This window comes from Zosterops lateralis, assembly GCF_965231275.1.
Source record: "Zosterops lateralis genome assembly, chromosome: 27".
NCBI classification, from domain to species: domain Eukaryota; kingdom Metazoa; phylum Chordata; class Aves; order Passeriformes; family Zosteropidae; genus Zosterops; species Zosterops lateralis.
Window position 1 is genome coordinate 3,436,962 of NC_139787.1, and position 7,390 is coordinate 3,444,351.

Genomic DNA, 7,390 nt, shown 5'->3' on the forward strand with positions numbered 1-7,390 from the left:
CAAGCCTAAAAGCCAGAAGCCAAGCAAGCAGCGTGAGAGCCAGCAGACAGTGCTCGCCCAGCTAATAGGGAAACAGGGACAGCTGTTAGACATAACAAGGGAGTCCACGATATGGGATAGAGAGCACTGTCAACCCAGGACAAGGTCCCAGGGGAATGGGGGTCCCAGGGATGTGCAGTGGCTGGGTGGGCCCGTGGGTCACAGCTCCTTCCCTGGGTGCCTGAGAATTTGGGGTGACCCAGGGCCCAGCACAGCCCTCTGAGGTGGTTGTGGTCTGAGGGTCACCCCAGGTGGATTCCAAAGGGCTCCAGGTCTGTGTTTCCCCATCCCCCAGAGGCTTTTTCCTCTCTTCACTTTCATTTCCTTATATTATCTCCTCAATTTCACATAATCCTTATATTATAATCCTTAATCTCATAATCCTTATATTATCTCCTCAATTTCACAATCCCCCAGTCCATGCCTTGATAGGCCTGGGGAGCACCTGAGCAGGAAATGGGTTGGGGGAACCCCAGGGTGGGGGAAGCAGGGGTGAGGGGTCTGCAGGGAGGGGTGGGAGGCTGTGGGGGCTGTGGGTGTCTGGCTGTGTCCCCCCAAAACTTTCACTTTCTCTCTCCTGCAGCAGAAGGAAGAGGCTGTTTGTGCTGAGTGTCACACGGGGGAGGTGGGTTCTGTCCTGGGGAATCCTGTCCCGGGGAGACACATGCTGGCCAAGGGGGTCCTGTCCTGGGGGATGGCAGCTGCGGGAGGGTTCCAGACTTCTCCATTCTTGCTGGTCCCCTGCAGGATCTGAGCCGGCAAGAGCAGCTTGGGAATGGAGCCCCAGGCGGGAAGGAGCTCCCCAACTCCTCCTCCTTGAAGCCAGTGCCCATCCAAGTGTGGAGCCCAGCCATGGCCCAGCCCCAGTGCACAGGGATGGGCATTGGCCAGCCCTGCTCTGGCCAGCCCCAGCTGGCAGCCACGACCTGAGGGTCCCCCCTGCCCCCTTGCCTTTGATTCTGGCAGCTTTAGAGCTGCTGCAAAGGTGAGAATTCTGTGGGCAGGAAAAGGCCTGGCTGTGGTTTGCTCAGCCCTGTGCAAGAAGCACAAAAGCCAATGGGAGCCCAAGCAGTGGCTCTGTGAGGGCCTTTGATGGTTTTCAGAGCAGGGCTGGCTGGAAACAGCCCCTGCAGGGGCAGCTGTGAGGGAACCAGTCTGGAAATGCAGCAATTGATCATTTTGTCCCTCTCAGCAAGGGGCTGAGAGAGCCCCAGAAGAAGATTCTGCAAATCCCACACCCATCTGCTCAACAACCTAACTGGGACCATCCTCCTTCACGAGATGGACAGACAGAACTCAACCAAAGAAAGAAAACCCAAATATTTTTCCCAATTTAATCAGAAAGCCGCATTTTGGATTCAATAAGAGAAGTAGGGGTTGTGTGCCCCCTGACACTGAGAGGGGGATTGAGGAGCCCCGTGGGGTGCTGTGAAAGGCAAAAAGGAACCCCTGAGGGGAGTCGATGCCCCCCAGTGCTGCCAGTGTCCCCCAGTGTCACAGCACATTCTCAAAGGTGTCACTCGGGTCCCTCTGTCCCTTATAAGGTTTTGGCAGCTCTGTGTTGGTCACTTGTGTATCCTGAGGTGGGGCAGGGCCGGAGGACACCTGTGGGGACCCTGAGAGTGGCACCAATTGTGAGGACCTGGGTGGGGGGTGACACCCGTGGGTGACATGTCCCTGTGCCCCCCTGTACTCACCCCTGCCCGCTCGGTGCTCACGATGTGGGGGTCCAGCACTGCCCCCTCCTCTGGGGGGGTCCTGTGGGGATAAGGGGCGTCTGAGGAGTGTCTGAGGGGGAGGAAAAGGGAGTCCTGGCAAGAGCCCCCCACTCACCTGTCCTGGGGCTTCCTGGCAGCTGCAAGGAAAAGGGGAGGGGGTGACCTTGGGGACCCCAGGACCCCTGAACCTTCCTGGGACCTCAGCAGCTCCAACCACCCACAGGACCCCCAATTCCCCATTGGAGCCCTGAAACCCACAGGGCCGCTGATTCCCCCCTGGACACTCCAAGAACCCCTGAACCCCCCAAAACTTCTGCACCATCACTGTGTTCCCAGGCCCCCATTGTCCCCAACACTCTGATCCCCTGGAACTCTAAGCTCAGCAGGGAGGGGCATGACTCAGACTCCCCCAGGACCCCAGAAAGATCCCTCCACATTCCTGAACGGCCCTCCAAGAGCTCCCCAAACCCTCCAGGAGCACCCAGTGCCACCCCCAATGCTTGTTCAAAGGCTACCCAGGGATGCCCCTAAAGCCCAAGCAAGACCCTCCAAATTCCCCTCAAATCCCGCCCCCCAAGGATCCCCTGTCGAGGTCACTGTGGGCTCAGTTTCCCCCAGCTCAGGGGCCCTGGGTGCTGCCCCAGCGCTGCCCCAACTCTGGGGGCTCCTCCTCACCCCAGGACCCCAATACCCCATTGTCACCCACCCCGGTGGTGCCAGCAGTGACAGCCCCCGATGACAGCCAGGAGCAGGACCAGGAACAGGAGGGTCCTGCCGACATTCACAGCCACTGCTGGGGACAGAGGGGGACACATTGGGGTCACCCTGAACTCCAGGGGTCTTGAACACCCCAGTGACCCCGTGTGAGCCCACCTGTGACCCAGGGTGAGCCAGGGGTCACCTCCAGGGCCAGCTCAGGGCTGAGTGCCCGGAACACGCGGTGCCCGTCCTGTCCCAGCTGGTTGGTGGCCACGCACTGGTAGGTGCCTGAATGGCCCACATCGATGTCCCCAAGCTCCAGGACAGGACCCTGGGCCACCTCCTGGCCATTGTGCAGCCAGGTGAAGGTGACAGGGGCTGAGCCCACCTGCACTGAGCAGCGCAGGGTCACGGGGTCACCTGTGTGCACCTGGTGTGACAGGGGACTGGGGGTGATGGTGGCATTGGCCACAGGCACTGTGGAGGCACAGATGGGGCTGGCACCTGGCGAGGTGGGCTGTGGGTGCCATGGGTGGGGTCACCCCCATCCCAAGCGTCCTGCTCACCCAGGACAGTGACATTAAGGGGGACACTCTCCTCCACGCTGTCCCCATTACTGACCCGGCAGTGATAGTGGCCGCTGTCATTGTCCCCAACGTGGTCCACCTCCAGGTGGGGGCCGTTGCCCAGCAGTGTCCTCGAGCCCCCCCGGTGCCAGGTGAAGGACAGGGGACGTGTCCCCATGGCCACCGTGCTGTTCAGCACCAGGTGGTCCCCCAGTACCACTTGTCCCCCTGGGGGCCTCTGCTCACACGGACACTCCCGAGACTGGGACCCCTGTGGGAGAGGGGACATCAGGGGACAGTGAGGGACATAGAGGGGGGATGGGGGGGAGGGGGTGCAGAGAGGGGCAGGGGGACCCCAGTGAGGAAGAGGGGTTGCAGAGCTGGGGGGGCCTGGAAAGGAACCCCAGGGAAGGATGGGGAGTTCAGGCAGGTGTCAGGGTCCGCAAACATATGCGGGGAACCTGATGGTTCGTTTTGGAGATCTCAAAGCGCAAAAGACACAACAGGGGACAAACCAGTTTGCTTAAACAAAAAATGCATTTTATTTAGTGCCCACAATGTGATAGTAGGGAGAGAAAATAGAGAATAGTGAGAAAGATAGAGAAAGAGGGGAAGGGGGATTATAGCTACCACGTGGAGAGTCGGAGGTCCTCAAGACGTAGAGATGCCCATAGACGCGATCTTCTCCAGTGGGGTGATCACAAAGGGTGCACGGGATCCGCAGAGTCTTTATAGGGTGGTCAGGAAGAGGACCAAGGCGAGTGGAACGGAGCCAAAGAGGGCACAGGGCCAAGGCAGGCATCTGCGTCAAAGTTGGGTGCTCAGGAACAAGCGGCAAGCTGTACCCTTCTAGCACGGTCAGTATAGTCAGCTCAGTCCACTGTAACGAGCTACTATTGTTCTTGCATTCCGTTCTCGTGGAGATGCGTATCAGTCCTCGGCAGGCGCCCCACCTCAGCCAGGCCAGGGGCTCTCCCCAGTCTCTTTGGGGGTCTTGGTCTTCAACTATCGGAGACAGTTGTGAGGCATAACACATCCACAGACAGACTCTGACAGCAGGGGACACCTGGAGAGGGATGGGGGGGACCCCAGGGAGGGTGTGGGGACCCAGGGAGGGGATGGTGGGACCTGGGGACCATGGGGGGAGATCAGAGAGGGGTGGGGTTGACTCAGGTGTGGGCAAAGAGACCCATTGAGGGATGGGGGGATAAGGAGGGGGACTCAAGCAGTGATGGGGGACATAGAAAAAGTTTACAGGAAAGATGGGGGTACCCACGTAGGGCTGGGGGATCCGGTGAGAGACCCAGAAATGGATGAGGGACTCGCTGCAGGGATGGGGGTCTGAGCAGTAATGTGGGGTCACAGGCAGGGCTGGGGGTCCCCAGACAACGTGGAGTGTCCCCAACCAGGAGGCCCAGGGAGGCTGTGGGGGTGAGGCTCACCGTGCATTATCAATGTCACCGGCGCCGACTTGTGCTGCACCCATGAGCGTGATACCTCAGAGTACACCTGGCCCCGGCAGCAGTATTGGCCACTGTGGTGCAGCTGCAGAGGCGACAGGGACAGCTCGGTCCCACTGGGGGACCTGCTCACCTCCTCGTCCCCATGGTAGAATCGCACCTGGGTGACCGACATGTCCCGCCAGCCCCGGCAGCGCAGTGTCACCGTGTCCCCCTCCAGCAGCGGCCGCGCCGGCACCTGCAGCACCACCCAGTCTGGGGGACACGAGGGTCCTGTCACACCGGGGGGGTCCCGTTTTCACGGAGAGCCCCCATTGAGTCACACTCAGAGCACCGGGGGTCCTCAGTTCCACAAACAGGGTCCCCCTGCACTGGGATGCTCTGGGATGTCCCTGTGTGCAGGGGACGGGCTCTGGTCACACCAGGAGGTGACCCATGGAGTGGAGCCCACCCAGAGCCCTCGGGGTGCCACAGGTGCCACCCTGGGGACACCCAAACCCCCCTCACCATTTGAAATTGTCATGGTGGGGCTGTGCCCAGAGCCAGGTCTGTAACACTGGTAGGTGCCACTCCCGGTGACAGCGATGTTGTTGGGTCCCTCTTGTCCCCAGCGCTGCCCATCCTTGTACCAGGTGGTGTCACTGGCGGTCCCCGAGCCCTGGCAGGTCAGTGTAACCTGGTCCCACAGCACCGCTGGGATCCTGGGGGGCTCCACCAGGAGCTGGGTGGTCTGGGCACCTGTGGGTGACAGGGGACACCAGCCTGCCAGGGCCATCACGGGGCTGGGGACAGCGGGGTGGGGACATGGCATCCCCTGAGGACTCACCAGCGAGGCCGAGGGTCTGGGCTGGAAGGGAGAAGGGACAGGGCTGTGTGGGGGTGGCACCGTGGGGAGAGAGGTATGGGGGCATGGGGTGTGGGGGCTGTCCCTGAACTGTCACCAGAGGGACACTGGTGTGGCACAGATGTCTCGGAGATTGAGGAACTGCAGCCACCCCATGCTCAGGCAGGACATGGGGACATTGTGGACACCCCAGGCATGGGGACCCGGTGCTGGCACAGGTCACCCCCACCAGCCCCATGGCCTCTGTCCCTATGGCCCATCTGCATGGTGCTTGTCCCCTTGTCCATGTCCCTGCATCCCTGTCACCCTGTCCCTGTCCTCACAGATGCACCAGTCCCATATTTCCTCTCCCCACGTTCCTGTCACTCCAATCCTGTCCCCCCTTTCCTGTCCCCACAGCCACCTCATGACCCTGATCCCCTCATTGCACTGGCCCTGCTGGCTTTGGGGTCCTCAGGGGACCCTGCAGCCCCCCTGTGCCCCCTCCCCACCGGTCTCTGCCTCACCAGGGCCCATTCCCATGTCTGGGGCACTCACCCCACAGGAGCAGCACCACCTTCCCGGCCATCCCCGTGTCTCTGACCATCCAGACTGGCTGTCACTTGCTGTCAGGGGTGGCTGTCCCCTGCGTGGTGGCTCTTCAGAAGAACAGGGAAGGAAGTGAGGTCAGGCCGTGCTCCCCAGCATGGCTGTGGCTCTTGTTGGAGGCAGGGTGACCACAAGCTGGGGACAGGCTGTGGGCTGGGTGGGGACAGGCTGGGGACAAGGCTGGCTGGCACATGGTGGGACCGGGGGTTCTCAGGAGTGGGGGGCTCAGTGGGTTTGTGGAGCCAGGGCTGAGTGTCCAGGGCAATGGGGGATCACAGGGATGGGGCCCCTGGGGAATGGAGGTCATGAGGATGGGGAGTCATTCAGGATTGGGGTGTAATGGGAATGGGGGTCCCGGGGGCTGGGGGGACTCAGGGCTGGGAGTCCCAGGGGAATGTGGGCTCCAGGGATTTGGGGTCATTGAATGGGGGTGCCAGGGATGGGGTGCAGGGGAATGGAGGGTCCTGTGGGAAGGGGGGTCCTGGGAGAATCAAGGTCTTGAGGGAAGGGGGTTTTCAGGCCATGGAATGAAAGGGAGAGGGTTCCTTGAGAATGGGGCTCCTGGGCCATGGAGATCCTGGGGAATGGCAGTCCTGGGCTTGGAGTCCAAGGGAGAGTGGGACATAAGTAGTGGGGGTCCCATGGTTCAGGTTCCTGGGGAATGGGGGTCCCAGGGATGTGCAGTGGCTGGGTGGGCCTGTGGGTCACAGCTCCTTTCCTGGGTGCCTGAGAATTTAGGGTGACCCAGGGCCCAGTGCTGTTCCCGTGATGTGTTTGTGGTTTGGGGGGGTCTCTCCCGCAGATTCTGAGGTTTCCTCCCTGCCTCCCCAAGGTCTTTTTGCTCTCTTCATTTCCATTTCCTTCCTTTTTTTTTTTTTTTTTTTTTTTTTTTCCTGTCACATTTGCACCCCCCAGTTCCCTGCTCAGCGATCCTGGGGAGCTCCTGAGCAGGTACCGGGTTGAGGGGACCCCGGGGAGGAGAAAAAGGGTGCGGGGGCTGTAGGAGAGGTGGGGGGGTTTGGTGACTGGGGGTGTCCGGCCTTGCGCCCCCCACACTTTCACTTTCTCTCTCCTGCAGCAGAAGGAAGAGGCCGTTTGTGCTGAGTCAGACGGGAGGGGCGGGTTCTGTCCTGGGGGGCACATCCAGGGGGACCTGTCCCTGTTCAGGGGTGTCCCTGTTCTGGGGGTGACACATCCTGGAGGTGGCACATCCAGGGGATCCTGTCCTGGGGACGAGCGTGGAAAGATCGAGCAGTGGCTCTGCCCCCCGGCCGTGCTGGGGCTGAAGTGGTGACCCCAAATGGGCGCCCCGCCAGTGCCCGGAGCTGTCGGTCCCGTTGCCACGGCAACAGCCGGTCCCGACACACGGCGACAGTGGCCTCGGACACGCTGTCACAGCCGCTGGGGACACAGGGCCACCGTCGGTGCCCGCAGCCCGGGACAGTCCCGGCCCCGGCAGCGCGATGGCAGCCGCGA